Source organism: Trachemys scripta, chromosome 4 (assembly GCF_013100865.1).
Source record: "Trachemys scripta elegans isolate TJP31775 chromosome 4, CAS_Tse_1.0, whole genome shotgun sequence".
NCBI classification, from domain to species: domain Eukaryota; kingdom Metazoa; phylum Chordata; order Testudines; family Emydidae; genus Trachemys; species Trachemys scripta.
The window spans coordinates 60,710,222-60,730,479 of NC_048301.1; the positions used below are offsets into that span (position 1 = coordinate 60,710,222).

Here is a 20,258-nt window from a genome sequence, read left to right on the forward strand (position 1 = left end):
ACACAAATTCTGATATAAGGTGGTAAAGCAGCGCTCTGGGGGGGTGGGGCTGCACACTCCGGCGGATCAAAACAAGTTCAATATAACGCGGTTTCACCTATAACACAGGAAGATTTTTTTTTTTTGGCTCCCGAGGACAGTTATATCAAGGTAGAGGTGTACTTACCCATGAGTCTGTAAGTAACTTGAGCCTACTGCTTTATAATCATCTCTCCACTGTTCTAAACTATCCTTTCTTTCTTCCTGTCACCATCCCACTAGTTCAGGGATGGGCAAACTTTTTGGCCTGAGGGCCACATTGAGGTATGGAAATTGTATGGCGGGCCATAAATGCTCACGAAATTGGGGGTAGGGGTGAGAGCTCCGGCTGGGGGTACAGGCTCTGGGCTGGGACCACAAATGAGTTCAGGGTGTGGGAGGGGGCTCTGGGTTGGGGCATGGGGTGTGAGGGCTCTGGGATGTGGGGTTTGGGGTGCTGGAGGGGGGCTCAGCTGGGGCTGGGGGTGCAGGAAAGTGCTCCGGGCTGGGACCAGTGGGTTTGGAGAGTGGGAAGGGGGATCAGGGATGGGACAGGCTGATGGGGCATGGGGGGAGGTGAGGGACTTGAGGTACAAGAGAGGGCTCTGGGCTGGGATTGAGGGGTTTGGAGGGTGGGAGGAGGATCAGGGTTGTGGCAGAGGGGGAGGGCTCAGGTGCAGGCTCCGGGCGGTGCTTAGCAAGCAGCTTCCGGAAGCATGTCCCCTCTCGGGCTGAGAGGCATGGCAAGGTGGTTCTGCACGCTGCCACATCCACAGGCACCACTGCTGCAGCTCCCATTGGCTGGGAGCCATGGCCAATGGGAGCTGCAGGGGCAGTGCCTGCAGGCGGGGCACTGCACACAACCGCGTGGCTGCGCCTGCGTGTACAGGTCTGTCTATTTTACGCTGGGGTTACGTTCCATGGTCAGCACATAAAGCGAAAACTGCGTATAGTCAAAATTACACTGAATGTAATGGTGGGTGCCAGCACTGCAGGAACAGTATTTAAATTATTTTTCTTTTTGTTTTGTTTTTGCTGACCGCGTAAAGCTGAATTTGCACATGTTAAATGCACGTAAGATGCGACAGACCTGCATTACGTAGGAGCCGGGGGAAGGGGGTGTCTTGCCAGCTGCTTCCTGGGAGCCACATGGAGCAGGGCAAGCCCCCAACCCCGCTCCCCGGCTGGAGCGCGGGAACAGGGAAAGCTCATCTACCCTGGTTTCATTCTGTGAGGAAATGACAATTTTAGGTGATAACTGCATAGATACAATATATACCTCTACCCCGATATAACGCTGTCCTTGGGAGCCAAACAATCTTCCTGTGTTAGAGGTGAAACCGCGTTAATCAAACTTGCTTTGATCCGCCAGAGTGTGCAGCCATGTCGTCTTCCCCCCCCCGCAGCGCTGCTTTACTGTGTTCTATCCAAATTCATGTTATATTGGGTCACGTTATATCAGGGTAGATATGTTCTGAGATTCTTAGACCTATTTAGTACCAGATGACACACTGATTAAAAAACAGCACTACACTACCAGTTGTCAAGGGCAAATCCTCAAATGGGTCTGTTTTTAGTGGGGTTATGCAGGATCAGTAATAGGCCTGATGCACGAACACTTTCATCAATGATTTGGAAGTAAATATAAAATCACTACATTTGCAGATGAGTGATAAACAATGTTGAGGATGGGGCAGTCATACCAAGTTATCTGGATTGCTAAGTAACCTGGGCCTATTAAAATAATATATTTTAATACTGCCAAATACTAAATTGGATTCCTAGGAACAAGGAATGCAGACCACACCTATAGAAGGGGGGAAGTGAATCTTGGAAAGCAGAGATTAAAAAGGATTTGAATCCTAGTGGACAAGTAACTCACCATAAGCCCTTACTGCTTTTTGTGTCCAAAAGGTTAAAATAATTCTTGGATGTATAAATGGAAGTAGTGAGTAGGAAGATTTTCTGTTTATGGCATTGATCCTGATACTAGAATAGCATGTATAGTTCTGGTGTCTGCATTTTAAAAAAGGATGTTGGAAAAATTAGACTCAAATGATTTTGAGGGCTAGAGAAAATGCTTTACAATGAGAGACTGACATCTCATTCTGATGATCTTATCAAAAAAGATTGAGGGGTGGCATGGTTTGACTGGTGTAGAAATATCTTCCTGGGGAGAGAATACAGCATTCTAAAAGTGCTCTAATCTAATATAGAAGAGCATAACAAGAACCAATGGCTGGAAGTTGAAACCAGATGCATTCCAATCAGAAAGTAAGCACACATTTTTAACAATGAGGTTAATTTAACCATGGAAACAAACTACCACTGACCATGGTGGATTCATAAGAATAGCCATATTGGGTCAGACTAATTGTCCATCTATCCCAGTGTCTTCTGATAATGGCCAGTGGAAGATGCTTCAGAGGCACTCTGGTCCTGGTGATTTATTACTATTTAATTTCAGTCTGTTCTAAAACCACCTCCATTGATGCCTCAATCTGGGACAGTTCCTCACCTTTGTCACTGAAAAAGAATGACAGGTATAGGAGTCTCCCTTAGGTCCTCTGCAGTGAAGACCAAAGGAAAGAATTAATTTAACTTTCCCACAATTTCATTATCTTCCTTGAGTACTTGTTTAGTCCCTTGATTGTTCAGTAGCCATACTGATTGTTTGGCAGGCTTCCTATTTTTGATATACTTAGAAAAATTAACACTTTTTGTCTAGAGTAATCAGGACAACTCTATTTTAGACAGTGGGTAAAGGTCTAAAACAACCCAGGGGGGTTCCTGTGGAAAAACTACCAGAGCGCCAATCTAGGATTTAGCTTTAGCTTTTTTTTAAAAAGGAGGGAATGGGGCACAAGTGCGCATAATTTTACCCCTCCCTCATATTATCACTGAGGGGAATACAGGCCTAGCTGCCAGGCCGGCTCCGGGATGTCTGTCCCAGCTGATAAGGCGGGGCAGGCGCTGCTAGTGGTACTACACGTTCCCTGGCACAACACGCTCAAATCCCATGCGGGCGATCAGCTCAGGTCCCCCGGGGCTGGCTCCACGTGCTCTAGGCAGCGTGGGGCTTTCGCGGTAAAACAGCCTTGGGTGACGGGGGCGCCATAACCTTCGACGCCTCCGGTAAGGACTGGGCTCCGCTCCTATGACCTCGCTCCCCAGTAGCGGTGCCGCCTCGCCCCGCCCCCGGTGCCTTTCCCGCGCGCCAGCCAGCTGGAATCGCAGTCACAGGAACACACGTTTAATTCGAAACGGCCCCTTTAAATATAGGTGCGGGGGAGGGGTGGGAGAATGAGTGCGGGGGGGTCTTATCCCACGGGGTAACCAATACTTTCGCCAAAGGTTGTTCCTCTTCTGACCAATCAGAGGAGAGAGTTTTGCAGGCGGGCGCCAAGTACCTCTGACGGATGCGTCCACTGACCAATGCTCGTCGAAGGCGGAAGGATGACGACGCGGTGCCCGATAGGTTGGCTCTCGAGTGGGTGGGGCTAGAGGCGGCGGGCGCCTGAGCCCCCAACCGGGTGGTCGAGGTGAGCGGGGGAAGATGGCGGAGTGAGAGGAGGAGGCTGAGGGGAGAGGGCGGGCCGAGGCCCGGCGGCCTCGGCCAGGGGCAGGTAAACGGAGCGGGGAACGACTGCTTGAGGAGCGAGACTGAGCCTGGCTAGCGGCGGGACCTCACCGCTCCCTGTTTGGGCTGGGCCCGGGTATGTATGTATGTATGTGTGTGTGTACCCGCCTCCCCTTCCTGCACCCTGATTGGGCTGGGCCTGGCCGTGTTCCAATTCCGGCAGGTACTCGCTCAGGTTAAGTACCTGCCCCCCACCTTTAATCCCTGAGCGCGCTGGGCCGGGGCACGTACGTCTTCGTTGTCTCCAGTTCCCTCCCTCGCCGTGTGTGTGTTTGTGTGTACGGTGTTCCCCTGATTGGGCTGGGTGTCTGCGTGCCCCCTCCTCACCATCTCATCCCCACTCCCTCAACCCCCCGAATCGGGTTGGGCCTGGCAGACTGTGTGCATTAGCGATGCTCCAAAACTGGAGCCTCAGCATTCCAGGGGGAGTGTTTAATTAGATTCCCCGTATCTGAATGTTACACACACACGGTAATTTACTCAAGTTGATAATGCTCCTCCAGAAGCTACCCGTCTGCTGTGGTTTATATCGTCTGTCTATCTTTGGGCTTGTCACTGTTGTACTTTAATATAATTGTAGTTCAAGGGTTCGTAGAAAACCATAGCAGAAATAGTTAGGAGTGCTGGTTTAAAGGGTGCTGAATTCAAGTCTGTCTGAATGAGGAGAGCTCGAATACACCCTGAAGAAATCTGAATAACTTTAGAGACGCTGGAAGTATGGATAACCCAGAGTAATGCATTAGATACAGAGTTCTTAGTAGGCTGCAGCACATGGTTAAAAGAACATATTTCCTGCATAGTAAATCAGCTATAATTTATGTTCAGAGAACAGCTGCAACTGTGGATGTGCATGTGACAGAAAAATCAAAACCCATAATTTGAATTTAGTCTATTCAACTGGTGAAAAGAGTGCTGACTATTTCAGATTACAAAAATAGAGAGAGGACTGAAAATTACACTATTAAAAGATTCATGAAGTCTGGATCTTAGCGGAACTCTGTTAAATTGATGACTTGATCTATTTTTTCTTTATTTTTTTGTGAGTGTGTTGCATTGTGTGAGGGGTGCACACAAGGGAATGGATTTCAGATGCTTAAAAATTCAAAGTCAGGATTCACAAGCAATCCTACAGCGGTAAAGGAGATTTTATGCACCCTGGAGAGAGGGAAATGTTAACAAGAAAATTGATTTCAGTTTCAAGTTTCCAAATGATTATTGAAGACAGCAAGCAGGAAAGTATTCTAAAAACAATGAGAAAATTCACCTAATACAATATTATTTAAAAACAGGCTTCCCCTTTTCCAGATTTGTAACTTGTTGCCAAGGTCAATGTACTTACTAAATTATGCACCTAGGCCTTTGCTCTGATGTGATAAAAGAACGTTTTTCATAGAATCATAGGGTTAGAAGGGACCACGAGGTCATCTAGTCTAGCATGTCTCAAACGTGGCAAGCAAGGGCTTTTTCTTGCTGCCACAGCCTCCTGGGTGGTGGTGACTGGGGAAGGGGCCACACAGTGGCCCCTCCCCCAAGGCTGCCAGCAGGCATTGGGCCCTGTCCCCCTCTGGAGCCACAGATGCCAGAGGAGCAGGCAACCAGTGTGAGTTCCTTGGGGGCATTGGTGCTCAGGCTTTGGGCTTCAGCCTGGGGGTGATAGTCTGCAGGCTCCAGGCCCTAGCTGCAGGGCTTTGGGCTACAGCCATGAGGCTCCAGGCTTTGACCCTAGCCACATGACAGTGGGCACCAGCCCCAGGCTCACCACCACTGCCCATCACCCCGGCCCCTGCTGCCTCCTACCTACCTCCCCATCCAGAGTTTAGTTTGTTCCTTGGCTTGCCAGGTCTAAGAAGACTTTGCTGTGAAAATCGATATTTGTATGGTTGCTAATATCACTTTCCACAGCAGACTTGGTAGCTTGTTGAGAGCTGTGAAAGGTGATATTAACAACCATACAAATATCACTTTTCACAGGGGCAGACTTACTAGCTAGCAAGTCTTTTAAAAAAAAAAAAAAAAAAAAAGCAACCAAAAAAAAGCAAAAGAAATAATAACAAAAGACAAGAACATGAAAAGCACCTTATTTGATTGTAATGATTGTAATCTGACTCCTTATTTGAGTTTTTATTTTATTAATGTACAGTTGACTCTATTCTTTACTGGACCTAATTTTTATTGTTGAATCTGCAAAAAAAAAAAAAAAACCCTACGTAAATAAATTACGATTTGGACGTGTGTATGTGCATATTTATTTGTTTTTCCTAAAGTTAATTAAGTATTTTAGGAAAAATTGTCAGAGCAGCCACCAGCAAGAGTTGGTGGCCACACTCTTGAGGTCCCCAAAAATGTTGTGATAACCCCTGATCTAGTCTAACCCTCTGCCAAGATGCAGGATTTGTTGTGTAACCCATCCATGACAGATGGGTATCCAGTCTCCTTTTGAAAACCTCCAGCGAAAGAACTTCCACAATTTTTACTTAGTTAAATCTGTAAATGATTAATACAATAAGTATAGAATTCTTAGTGTTGTTTAATTTGGTAATGCTGTCATTAAATTTTCAGTTTGCTGTAGAATTTGATGTTGAAAATACATAACTACATTGTACATGTCAGGAGGAAGGTGGAAGTCTTGGTAGGTAGAGGACATTTGGAGTTTTGGACATCTGAGTTTGAAATTAGATGCATGTTACTAATAAAATAACTAGAAGTGAAATAGTTATCCATGTCCATAATTAAATTATACTGTATTTAAGTTTGAGTTAACTATTGTTTTAGGTTGTGTGCATATTCAGGAAGACTGCACTCACATAGATTTCTTGTAAGTAAATCTTCCTAATACAAACTGAGAGAATCATTCTTTTTCAAATTAAAGCTTAGATTCTGTTCTCTTCAATTCTGCAAGAAGTGGATATGTTGCTTGGATATTCTAGAATAAATATGGTAATGCTTCTGACTAGAATTAACAGAATAATAATAAACCAAGTAACTCCCTTCTCCTTCACATGCGTGCACTCACCACTTCCATTCAACCCATGATAGCAGTAGGTACATTGAACATGGATTAATGGTTATATTTAGCTGCATTGGCTCCCCAAGAGCTGCAGAAAATAAAACCTAATAATCTTGTTCCCATGGGCGAGGCGTTGGGGGGACCAAGGACCTGACTGTCTGTGTTCTAAACTCCCCTGGCCAGCTGGGGCTAAAAATGCTGCCTGAATCTGAAGAGTTGCTGTTGAGCAATTTCTACATTCCTTTCCGTCTGGAGGATTTGTTTGAGGAGCTCAGGAGATTATCTATGTCCAGCCCTCTACCTTCATAGGTCAACATAGTCTTTGAGAAGGAAAAATAAAAGAAAGGGACGTTCTCTAAAACTTTTTTTCTGACCTTGCTTCTGTTTTATTTTTCCCCATTATTGCATAGAATGGTGTTCTGGCTTCTTTTTAAAACTTCTCTCTAGAATACAATGGCAGGAGAGTGAAGGACATTCATTTCTGTACTGATTGTAAGCTCCTATTGGAGCATTTTGTGGCCAGGCTTCAAGTGCTTGAGATGCCATTAACTTCTTCAGCGAAAAAATGGAATCCTAGTTCAGATGGTGTTTTTTACAGGAACTTTCCCCTTACTATGTGATTCCATATCTGTTTCCATTCCGCACTGATGTGAAAATCAAGATACTCCTTCTTACCTAATTGCCAGTAAAAATAAATAAATCTGTAGTTGGAAGTTTGTTGACTTTTTTGTTGCTGATGCACAAGGCAGAATGGAATCCAACTTATGCTGCTGGAGAACACAAGCAAAATCTTTTTATCAAAGAATACAGAAGAAAATACTAGAAGCAATGCAAAAAGCAGATCAATCAAGAAGCTGCCATTTTTAGTTGCTCAGTTTTCTGACCAAAACTGCATTTTAAATCAATTCTTGTGATAGAAAAGGAGGATCTGAAGGAAAAATTAACTCTGGGGACCATTGCTTATGAAACCATTAGAGCCTAGCAGGTAGTGTATCTCTCATGTATATTCCCTCAAATCAAAAACATGGTTAAAAAGCAGTTAAACTCCGTTTGGCAATTTCCTGGAAAAACTAGTTTAGGACAAGGTGCTGGTAAATACTGTCTTAAACTTGGTTTGAACTGGAAAAATAATTGTACTGGTGTCCAGCAAGTTCAGCAAACACAGAATGAATCTTTTGAAACTATGGCTACATCCATTAAAAACGGAGGAATAGGCTTGGTCTGTCCACTACATCAAAGTTAGTCTTCTGCTACAGAATGGTGCCTGACCAAATGGATCTAGACTGGTAGTCTGCAACTTTGTGTGCTTCTGATCGCTTAATGCTTCAAGCGTGCAACTCTGCATTATTGTCATTTTCAGATAATCAAATGTTTTTTACTTTTGTTTATATAATATTGAAAACTGAAATATGTGATAATGTATAACTTCCTTGAGAAAATAACAAACTAAATTGTATACAAACATTCTGATATTTAGTATTATAATTATATATATTTGTATTATGCCCACTGCAGTTTTACTTTATTTGTATTACCCTAAATTAATTACAAATCTACTGCCTTATGTATCTAAAACTAATTGAAATGAGGTGTGCATTGAAGAAACAGAAAATAGAAATAGAAAATGCCTTAAACTGAGACTAACTGCTTTTTCCCATGGTGGTAAAAACCACCTCTCATAAATACCATGCCAGCTCTGGTTTAACTTGCTCATGTGACCATGCCACCAGTGCAACCATGAAAAACAGGAAATCCGTAGTTAGCAGTCTCTTGTAATCTTGACTTTTTGCATTCTCCACACTTCCTTGCCTACATCCATCACACATGACCTTCAATCACTATGCCTTTGTGTGCACTCACAAACCTATGTTACTACTTTTCCCACACCCCCAGCCATTCCAATCCCATTCTCTTCCACAGATATCAGCCCTTGCTGCCCTGCTTGGCAAAGCACAGCTGGTCAGGCAGGTGGTATTGGAAAAACAAGTACCTGGTGGATCTGAACAGTTCTGTTGGCTAATCTGGACAAAACTTAATTAAATTGTCTTGAATTAGGAGACTAAGAGCTTGTCTACACAGGGAAATTCACTGACATAATTATACCACTGTATACTGGTATAACTGCTTGTGTGGACAGTCTTGTTCTAGTATGAGTACCTTTTTCCAGTTTAGCTTATACCATTTCCAAAGTAACATAAATTAACTGGAAAAGTGCACTGTTTTACCTTAATAAGAGTGTCCATATGAAGAGTTATACCAGTATAATTATGCTGGTAAATTTCCCCATGTAAATAAGCTCTAACTCTTCATGTGTGTTTTAATTTTGAAATTTCAACAGTGGCTTATGTCCAAGATGCTACCTGTGTGAGTGTGACTTTTAGAATTGGTGGGGGAATAGGGTGGTTTAGCAGAGGGAACCAAAGAAATATATGGGGAAACAGATTGACATTCCATAAAGAGGACACTTTAAAAATATTTCCATAGCAACAGTTAGTAAATGTTTTTACTGCAAAACTTACATAGACAATTCAGTTGTCTTGTGAGTTATTGTTCCAAATGTATAGACTATATTCACTCATGAAAAGTATAAAACAGAGGAATTTTAGTTCTGCTTTGTGTTGTGATTGCTACTTAATCTTAACTTTGGAGTTGCTACTGACCCCTCCATAATTAACAGAAAAGTAATTATAAAAAGGACACCTTACTATTATATGTGTTCCATACAGAGCTTTCAAGTTGTAACTGCTTTGTTTACTGGCAACAAAATAAGTCTTTAAGTTTAAAGGTGAGCTGTATCTTATTCTGCCTCATGCTTCCGTATGTGCTGGCTAACTTTAATTTTTAATTATGCTGTATGGAGGAGAGAGTGAGAGAACTTGCATGCAAATTGGGGTATGTTAGAAACCACCTTAAGGTGTTCAGTGCTGGCAGCTGGAAAATCTGATTGTCTTAGAAAAAAGATGTGCTTAGTTTACAATTTTGACAGTTTTTATCAATTTAACCTCCTCCCCCGCCCCCATTTTTAAGTATTTTTATTTTTATTTTTACAGTTGTGGCGGGTGAGGCTGGGGTTAGGATTAGGGCAGTGCTAACAGCAGGACTACAGGCCCCTCCCTGAGTGGCTGAGGGATCCAAGACACCAGGGTGCAAGGTGCGGGGGAGGCTGTGGTCCTGGCCTGTGGAGCAGAGACTCCCAGTTCGGAGCGGCAAGGAGGACAAGCCAGGCCCCCCCCTCCCCCCGCTCCTCCCCTGCTGTGAGGAAGGTCACCCTGTTGCTGAACAGTCCTGACCAGAGATGGCTCCCACCTTCCTGGCACGTGAGTGAGGGAGTGCGGTCATGACAATGCAGCTGCGGAGTGGTCTGTGCATGGCTGTGGGGCTGGTGACACCCAGTCCCTTTGGCAGAAGGCGTGGGGGAGGCTGGCATCCTGGCTGGGCGGAGCAGAACCCCCCCTGTGGAGGACCATGAGTCCCTAGCCATGGTTGAGATCACCCTGTTGCTGAAATGGCTCCTGCCCCGGGGATGGAGACATTCAGCAGTGGGGTGGGCTCTTCTGTCATTGGGGACAATTCGTCCTCCTCCTCCTTGCAGTCCTGGCTGGAGATCTCTGCGCCGCTGGGCCAGGACCCAAAGCCTTCCGTGCACTTTGTGCCTGCAGGGATTGGGTGTCACTGGCCCCACTCACTCCCTCCCTACCTCACTGGCCAATGTGTGGAAGCCATCCTGGGCTGGAACTGTTCAGCAGCAGGATGGCCTCCTCTGCAGCTGGAAGCGCGTCCTTCTCCTTGCACCCCTGGCTGGGTGGTTTCTGATCCGCTGGGCTAGGATGACCATAGCCTGTCCTGCACCTTGTGCCTACAGGGATTGGACACCACATCTCTGCAGCCATGTAGGGAGCCGTCTGCACCTTTCATGTCATGGCCACACTTCTGCCACAGGGGAGCTGCCAATCCCTGCAGGTGCAAATTGTGGGGAAGGCTGTGGTCTGGTCAGGGCAGAGCAGAGACCCCTGGCATTCCCTGATGGTGAGTGAGAGAGTGGGTCTTTAGCAGCGGGGCAGAGGGCTCCCTCCACTGCCGCAGGAGCCATTCAGCACCTTGTGACCTCACCCTCAGCTAGGTGAGTCCTTCTTCTTGTAGTCCTAGCCAGGGGTCTCTGCTCTGCCCCTCCAGGTCCGCAACTTCCCCCCACACCTTATGCCTGCAAGGATCAGGTGTCACAGTCCTTGAGGCAGCACAGGGATTCATCTGCACCTCTTACTCCTGTGACACCAGGGGTGCAGAGGACTTGTTTTTTCCATTGATTTCAGTGTCAGCTAAAATGGATGTTTACTGACAGTTATCAACTAAAATTAAATCCTATGCAACATACCTGTAAATTACTAATCTTATGACCAAACAATCCTCTTTTTGTAAGTAGCAACTTTTTAAAGAAGTGTTCACTAATTTTAAATAAACTTCATTCACTTGTGCCTGATTTTCAAAAGTTCAGAGCACCTGCAGTTTCCATTGATGTTAGTTTGATGAATGGTTCCACATCACCTCTGAAAATCAGGTAGAAAGGATGTCAAGCTGAGCACCCTAAAAATTGAATATGAAGTTAGTGAATATGTCTGAAAATTTTGCCCCTAGCAAATTGAGGTACATTACTAGTTGAGGCACTCATTTGCATGATGTAATTATGAAAAGGCAGCAGCAGATGAAATATTTAAAATGTGACTTATTTTAATATGTAGTTCACTCACTTGTAGTCTCGGGTCTTACTTTGCTCATTCTAACATCTCTTGGAAATTGTCTCCTCTTTGGTCATGATGCATAGGCTTCTGAGAGCTTGGGATCACTATTCTTTATCAAATGAATCCTTCAATGAAGGATTTAATGTTGTGTTCACATGCTCTCAAATTATCTATTGTGTATTTAGTTATTGTAGTTTGATTTGAGATTGTCAAATTCTGACCTTTACAATGTGAAAATGTAAGGACTAGCTTGAGAAAATAGAGCTAGAAATCATAATAGATCAGTGGATTGCATCTTGGCTAAAGGTTCTGGCTCTTCTCTGCCTGTGAAAATGTTCTGCAGTACAGGAGGAGGAGAATAAAAAGGATCAGAATGCTTTCATGTGTCTGTTGGGAGTGTGTTTTAATTGTGTAAGCTCAGTGTAATGAAGCAACCCTGCTTACAGGTGATCCATCATTCTACCAGTTGGGTTGTCAGCATCACATTCTTGAGGCCTGATATTATTCTTTCCCCCTACAACTCTTCAGACAGGCATTAAAGATGTATTTGTTTTATCAATCTGCAATAATTCCATTCACCCCAGTTTCTAAGGAAATAGAGTTGGACATATGTCTGTAGGAAAATCTCAGTCCCAGTGTGTTGAGCAATTATCACCATAAAAAAAAAATTCTTACAGAACAAATACAATTAAAAGCAATGTGGGCAGTAATGTATTGTATATCTAGTTCTCTAGGTGAGCTCTTCTGTGCATGGATTTACATGAGTTATGGGTATATAAATTTTAGGAGGGTGAGGAGTACAGTGTTTACTCCTCGTGGAATTCTGTGCCAAAAATTAAAATTTCTGCGCACAATATTTTAAAATTCTGCAAAAGTCTGCATATTTTATTTGTCAAAATAACACAATATAATCACACCAAGTTTCAATTATTTTTGATCATTTCAAAATACCTATCAGCAAGTATGTCTGTAACAATACAGACAACAAAAAAGATTCAGGAAATGTTTTTTGACAAATAGATTCCTTACTAGGCATATCAATAATAACTCTGAGTAATAATTCATTTAAACAACAATACAGAACCGTATTTCCCACATCCCTCAGAAGCAGAGCAAAGGCTTGGGGGAGTCAGGGGTAACGGAGGAGCTGAGGGAGAGGGAAATAAATTGCTGGGAAAGAGTCTAGGTGTGAACTTGGAGAGCTGTTGCATATGGGTGGAAAAGTATGGAACAGTTTTTTTGGGGGGGTGGAGGGGCAGGGAAGGATTGTTGGGGAGCTTCCCCTTGCAGATCCTGGCTGACCCTAGCCTCTCCCATTCAGTCAGGCACATGTGCCCCGTCCCCACGTGCAGAGCTGTTCCCTCACCCAGCCATTCCCCTGTCCTTGTGTAGCTCTGCCCCTTCCCCATCCCCATGTGTCTCTGCACCTCCCTCCCCCAGAGGTTCTGTCCTCCCCCACTAGCTCTTATGAGCCCCTGTCTGACCCCCTTCACCCACCCAGCACCCCACAGCTCATCTCTTGACCTGGCCTGACACGGGTTGCGAAAGCAGTTGTCTCTTCCCTCCCTGCAGGGAGCTGCAACTTTGTTCTATCGCCACAGCGCCCTCTGGTGGGCAAAAGGCAAAGCTGCAGCAACATTTTGGCAGCAGCTTTTTTCTGTGTGAAAAATTATAAATCTGCTGGGCTCATTAAATATGTGCTTGCGCAGTAGCGCAGAATTCCCCCAGGAGTAAGTGTTGCACAAACTGACTGACATGAAAGATTTCACCAACTGATCTATTGAATAACATGCATATTCTTACCTCAGGGTACAGAATGGTTTCTGAACAAAAACGTTTTGGAAGTGTCTTGGGTAGGTGCTCTTCTCCCCAGAAGTGAAGGGGAAAGTTGATTTGCTCCCATTTAATCCATTGAAAACTAAACTTTAAAACCAATGGCATTTTGCTACTATTTAGAATGAGGTCTTTGTTGGGATGTATGAGCTATTTCTAGGGTGGCTCAGTAGGCCTTTTTTCCTATCGGGGGGAAGGAAAGACTAATTCATCTGTATAATAACTTATGGAGTAACATCATGATTCTTGCTTAACTAATCCCTGAAAGATACCACTGTTGCTCTTTTCCTAGTGTTGTTTGTACCTTGCAAAATGTCAGGATGACAGAAATTTTGTTCTTGCTTTGCTCTTTTGTTTTATTTATTTATTTATTATCCACCTTGTTGTGCCAGTCAGGTTCACTTGTATTCCATTTTGAGTGCCAATCAGCAAACTGAAAAGGAAGGGCTCTTGGTGGAAAATGATGGCATATGTGGCCATGAGGTTAAGGGTAAGTATAAACTGTTTCTTTTTGGTTTCTGATTTTTTTTTTTTTAAGTCAGTCCCAGGGGAATTTGGCTTTCCTTGGGATGCTATAGGGGTACTGGACTATGTCTGCTTGGGCTGCTCCTGATAACTGAGCCTGATTTAATAATTTATTCCAGCAAGAATAAATGCTATTTGCATTCTCTTTTATGCTGATGTTTAGTATTTGACATTTTGACTAACAAATTCCAGGGCTTTGATTTCATTTTTGTCTCTTGCAATGAGGAAAGATGTTTTTGCGGTTAAGGCATAGAACAGGGGGTCAGGAAACACTGGATTCTGTTTCCAGGTCACCACCGACTTCTGGTGTGACATTAAGCAAGTCACTCATCCTCTCTGCCACAGTTATCTCATCTGTATAATGAGAATAATAAGACCTTCCTACTTATATGGGTATGATGATGTGAAATTCATTAATATTTGTGAAGTGCTTTGAGCTCCTTGGTGAGAAAGTTAGAGAGATGTGTACAATAGTTGTGTTTTTCTTATCCACCTAATATCCACCCACTCTTTCAATATGGGACCCTAAAATATTAACGAGAAGATTAATTTCAGCTACCTGCCAAGCAAGGAATGAAAGTGATATAGAGCAGGGAGGGAGACATAGGCAAGGAAAAAACAGATAAAGGGGGGGAAGAGGATAATGGAGGAAGAATAAAAACTGGTGTGTATATGAAATCTTCCCCCTTTCCCACATTGCAGCATAGAGAGGGTGATTGATGGGCTTCCTGCTATAGAAGAGAAAAATGATCTCTTGGTAGCAACATGGTTGTGACCCTACACCATTTCATCTTGCCAGCAACACTGGCATCATTAGTTTAAAACAAAAACTTCATTTCAAACTGCCACTATGATCAGTGATGTCAAGGAAGTTCTACTGGTGCAGGAGCATAGGTGTAGTCGCACTGGGATTCTCACTCTTGAGTGAATGAAGAAAAGCAAGTGGGAGCAGGAAAAGTACCTAACTTGTGTGATCTTACAGCCACTATGAACACCTTTCTTCACTTGTGGTATTCATAGACTTGTAGATTGTGGTTAATTAGCTCCTGGTTTATGGTACCTGTTCATTTTGAACTTGTGGCCAAATACACAATCAAGGTGCAATATGTGTATTCTTTTCCTGACACCACACTTCCCTTGCTACAGTATATTTCTGTGTCACAATTAAGAAACAACGTAGCTACCTACCACATTCCCAACAGTGTGATATTTGTTGCTTCTGTGTGAGCAAGTAAGTTTTTAGTTCAGTATACACCTCTACCGCGATATAACGCTGTCCTCAGGAGCCAAAAAATCTTACCGCATTATAGGTGAAACCGCGTTATATCGAATTTGCTTTGATCCACCGGAGTGCAGAGCCCCGCCCCCCTGGAGCACTGCTTTACCATGTTGTATCCAAATTCGTGTTATATCGGGTCACGTTATATCGGGGTAGAGGTGTATCTGTAGTGTTTACTTAACCAGCCTAGAGACTTCTAAAGTTAGAACTCTTAAGAACTTCAAGGCTAGCTATCGTTGCCGTTTGTGCAACGTCCTGATCTTGTATAAATTGAAATCAGATTTTGAAGAAGTGAACTTTTGAGCATTTTAATTTTGAGTTAATTTCATTCTGTTCTCTCAGTTATTCCTTCTGTTTTTCCTTTTGTGTTTTCAGGCCTGTTCCTGGCATCCCAGAAGAAGTTACTCTGTTCCTTTTGCTTAGAAACTGATCATAGACAGTGAATGGTGGATGCTCCACTACTGGTGAAGAAAAGTCTTTTCCTTACCTTCATGGCGTGTAATGAGGAAATATTCTTCTCTTTTTGTTTCAACTTCTTAAACCAACATTTGAAGTATGGAGCCTGCAGCAGCTGGCTTCCCCCATAGGAGCACACAGCAAGCATTTTACCAACTCTTACAAGCGAGCAACTGAAATCAATGTTTGATATGTCCCTGAAGTGATGTCTTCAGAGTTTTTGAGCTCTGTTTTTGCACCCTAGAGAAGATTTTTACAAGCATGCTCACACAGAAACCAGTCTCCTTTCTGTATCTTAGGAGGGTAACTTCTTCTCCAACTGTGTCCAAGTAAATGGATAATGCATCTGCATGTGATGCTGTGCCAAGCTATTTCAACATGTGTGAAAGGTTGCAGCAAGAATACATTTCCACCCTGAAACGAGGAACAAACTTAAAAAAAAAAAAAAAACCCCACAATCCTGAAAAATCCCCATAACGAGGATGTCCTAATCCAGAACAAAGAACTGACTTTGTAGATAAATGTCTCAATGTCACCTCGTGAAGCAGCTAATGCACAGAAACAAATACAGAATTACCTTGTCCATCACGGATGAATGAATCATCACATTCTGTGATCAAAAGCATTTGCATGTGTAAATCCACATAACTAGTGAATGTGAAGAGCTTTCACCAGGAAAAGAAGTTGCTCTGCACTGTCTCTTTTTATAGCAAACCCCTTCCCTAAGAAGGTGAATCTTTGAGAACCTCCTAGTGCTAAAGTTAATCCTATAGTGTTGGGTTTACATTGTATCTCCAGTCTTCTCCAGCAGCTTTAGCAGCAAAAGGAACAAAAAAACTCTGTGATCCAAGAGATGGGACAGAACTTCTTCTTTTTAATAAAGGAACTGGCCTCTGGTGGGATGGGAGAGGCTACAAGTATAATGTTCCAACTCATCCTCTCAGCGTCCTGAGTGCAGTTTATAACTTCATACTGCTGATGGAGTTGGTTTTTAACTCTCCTTTGGCTACTGGAGAACTGGGATGAGTACTCTTCCAGGGTGTAGATGGGAGGTCTGATAGAGAAACAAGTTCAGAGAAAGCAGAAATGCTGAAGGAAGTGTGCTCTTTTTCTGGCTCCCCCTGTATCTCCATCCCAAACTAAGGAGGAGATCATGGTTCTTACGTGTTTACACCAGTTTTTGTCTCCATCACTTGTGACTTATACGGGATGTTTTCCTTCCATTTTAGATGGAAGCTTTATGTTGTTTAGTTGCTCTCTGCAGTGGTAGTCTGTATGGTCAATGAGGTTTCTTGGTGGAAAGGCCATAATTGGTTTGTGTTTTCTTCCACTTGAACCTGGACCTCTTCATAGTGCACCTTATTCCAAGCTTGTGTTAATGTGAATTTAGCAAATGTGATTTGCTGATTTAAAATAATACAATTTCAAATCTGGATCAAAAAAGGGGTATAGGCTCTGTTTAAATTATTTTTTGTTTTCTTTTAGAAAACCACTGGAGAGAGCCAGGCAGCCTAAAAATGGCTTTAAAAAAAAAAAAAACCACGAAATTCTACTTAGCTCCTGGTGACAAGTAGCAAGAGCAACATTTTAAGACTGGTAGAGAAGGGAAGGGGTTATATAAGGATGGGGAAGAGAGAATCTCTAAAGAAACTTTTTCTTATATCTGTGTAATCTATCATAGTGGAAGTTGAAGGAGAACAAATTCTGGAGTTGAACAAACCCATGCACTGGCTTTGGTCCTGCTCTTCCCTCCTGGGAATAAAGTTGTGAAGAGCCACAGTGAACTTGTGATGTGACAATAAGGTTTAATTACATCTTTTCCTGTTTTGTGCTCTCTTGGAGAGAAAATCAGTCTCATTGGGTAGGGAATGTTGAGCTGTACATTTTATGCTGAAAATAACACAAGATGTAATGGCATCAGAATATAAAAAGCACCAATACAGCACAGTCAGCTGTGTTTATCTGTTCACTTGGAGAAATGATTATATTCGTCATGGGTAGGCAGTTGGGCTGATTTCCTTTCAATATAATGCAGTCCCTTGCCAAACAGAATTCGGATTTTTGAGTGTTAAAGACAACTGGAAAAATACGTTCCCTTTTAGGGCCTCTTACTGAAGTCAATGTGATTTTTGAATTTATTTAAGTAGAGGCAGGCTCAGACCGTTAGTGAGGAAAATATCTGCTGTCAATGTCACAGGTTTAAATGTGATTAGAAGGCATCCATTATGGCAAATATGTCGTCTTAAGCCTGGTGATTCTTCTTTTCACCTTCCTGACCCCTATTTGTCGTCCTTCTGACTTAACCACTTGCAGCTGTTTCTAGCACAGCTTGATAGAAAATTTGATATTGTTTTCCATATATTGTAAAAGGCAGAGAATGGATTCTGGAGAAGGTGGATACACTTTAGCCCACTTTGCCACATGATAGGAATAATTGTCTCCAAGCTCTGCCTGATAACAAGAAACGGAAACAAATGTTGACTTTCCCTGCCTGCCCCCTAACATGTAACCACTTGATTAAATTTTAAGATAAAATTATAATAGGGCTAATGTTCTGTGGCTGTCACAGGATGCAGTTGTGCATGCCCAAAAGACCCCACTGCAGTATGCTTCCTGCCAGCTTCTTTATGAAACTGCTGTGCCAGGCAATACTGCCTCAGCCTTTAGACTTTACTCTTTGCTCCGCTTCTGTTTCTCCATGTTGGTTGGAAATCTTCCCGTATGAAAGGTTAAACAAATAAATAAGGGGCATGTGCAATAGATATATATATACATATATATATTTTAATACTTGTGGACAAAATGATGTTACAAGTTGTTTGAAAACAACAAAATCACCAATGTCTTCCATTTTGAGATGTGTATAGTTCCATAAGCATTAGTGCTTCGTAGCAAACTGTAGTGCCATGTTAGGATCAGTGCATGAGCCTAGTAGTATTTTTACAATTTCAGAGTGGCAAATTATTAATGACAATAATAAACAATAATGTAACTAACAGTAGAAAGCAGACAGTAACAGATGTTATGAACGTGGTCTAAAGATGCAGTATCCTTCTTAGGCAGTCGTAGTGACAAGGTTATCTTTGGAACCAGAATTTATTAAATTGATGGGCTTTGTGGAATAATAGCTGACTTTTTTGTATTGTTTTTGGTAAAGTCTATCTAGGCTAAACAGTAGACTGTGAGCATCCAGACTAATCATCTCTTCGTCCATATAAGGTGAACTGCAAGACAAATCCAGGACACACACCAAATTGACAGTGGCATTTGTTTCCTTTTAGTGTTAATGAAACACCCTAAACTGTTCTTGCAGATTCTATCTTCATGTAGACCGCTTCATTACTACCCATCCCTTCCATCATACAGAAGCTGAAGAGCCACTGTACATGTTTTATAGGCAACTCTGCTGCCTTCTCATATGGGTATAATTAATGAGCTCTGTTAACTATTGAGCAGAGTAACATTTTGCAGAAATAACTCTGTTTAAAAAATATGATCCTAATGTTAATCTTAATTAGTAAGACTAGTTAAATCATTACATTCAAATTGCTGTCTAAGTTTTTTGTCAGTTTTGTACACTTAGAATCCTAAATTATAGATTGACCCTTCCAATACTTTTCCCAGCTATCTGATTTCTTTTTTAACTGCGTGGCAATTTTCTCTCTCTCTCTCCTCCCTCCTCTCCCCCCCCCCCCCCAACACACACACACACACACACAACGCCTCTCCCTCTACTTTCTGAGAATGGAAAGCTGAGCTAGGTGAAATCCAAATGGTTTATCACTAAGGATAAGATTTTTGTCGTGGAAGTCATAGATTCTGTGACTTTCAGAGACCTCTGTGACATTTTCCCTTCAGCTTCAGCCCTATGCCTGGGGTGGTGGGTCCAGAGCTGTCAGCTGGCGGGGGCTCTGAGCCGCTGCGAGTGCAGGGGCCCCACTGCCGTCAGCCACTGCAGGCAGTGGGGGTCCCGTATCTCTGAGCCACTGGCCTTGGAGCTCTGAGCCATTGAGAGCAGAGGGGACCTGTAGCTGTCAGCCGCTGTGGACAGTGGGGACCCCAGAGCTCTCGGTCACTGGCACTGGAGCCATCAGCAGCTGCAGGGGCCTTGAAGCTGTCAACCGCAGTGGGTGCTGGAGCTCCCCCCTCCTCCAACTGCAGGACTTGGGCTTCAGTCGTCTCCTGGTCAGTTCCCCCATCCCCATTATTTCAGTAAAAGTCAGAGACCGATCATGGGCTTCCCTGAATTTTTTTTTATTGCCCGTGACCTGTCCCTGACTTTTACTAAAAATAACTGTGACAAAATCTTAACTTTATTTATCACTTTCTCAAACAGGCAGTTTAGGCTACTGAAGCAAGAGATGGAAATGACTCCCAACCCAGGTTTGCAACAATCTGTATCATATCTATCCGATTTCCTGGAATAGCTTTTTAATTTCTGTCACTATTGTTTTTCACCCACCTCTGTTTTAAAAATAACAGGCTGCTGTCAGCTAAGAGAGGATACTGCATCTTTTCTTGAGACCTGCCTGTAAATGGCCACCTAGGAAAAATGGGTAGCTTGGGTTTCTGAGTTGATGTAGATTAATTAAATGGGCAAAATGTATTGAGATACAAAACCAGTGATTCTTGCAGAGTTAATTATGTAATAAAAAACAGAGTCTCTGCATATTCCGTCTCTCCATGTATATTGGGCAGGTGGGCTGTTTACAGTAGAGCTCTGGGGAACTGTGCTCAAAGCTAGTTCAGTTCTGAACAAAAGTA

General features: G+C 43.1%; 1 long non-coding RNA gene across 2 annotated transcripts; it reads left to right on the top strand.

The window, feature by feature from the left end:
- Positions 1-3,523: 3,523 nt before the first annotated feature.
- Positions 3,524-17,030, top strand: LOC117876760. 2 transcript variants are annotated; one of them, XR_004645539.1, is made up of 3 exons: positions 3,524-3,644; positions 13,627-13,724; positions 15,414-17,030. It is a non-coding gene; the product is annotated as an uncharacterized LOC117876760 (long non-coding RNA). The 2 variants fall into 2 exon arrangements; XR_004645538.1 differs by having other exon boundaries at positions 3,526-3,734.
- The last annotated feature ends 3,228 nt before the right edge of the window (positions 17,031-20,258 follow it).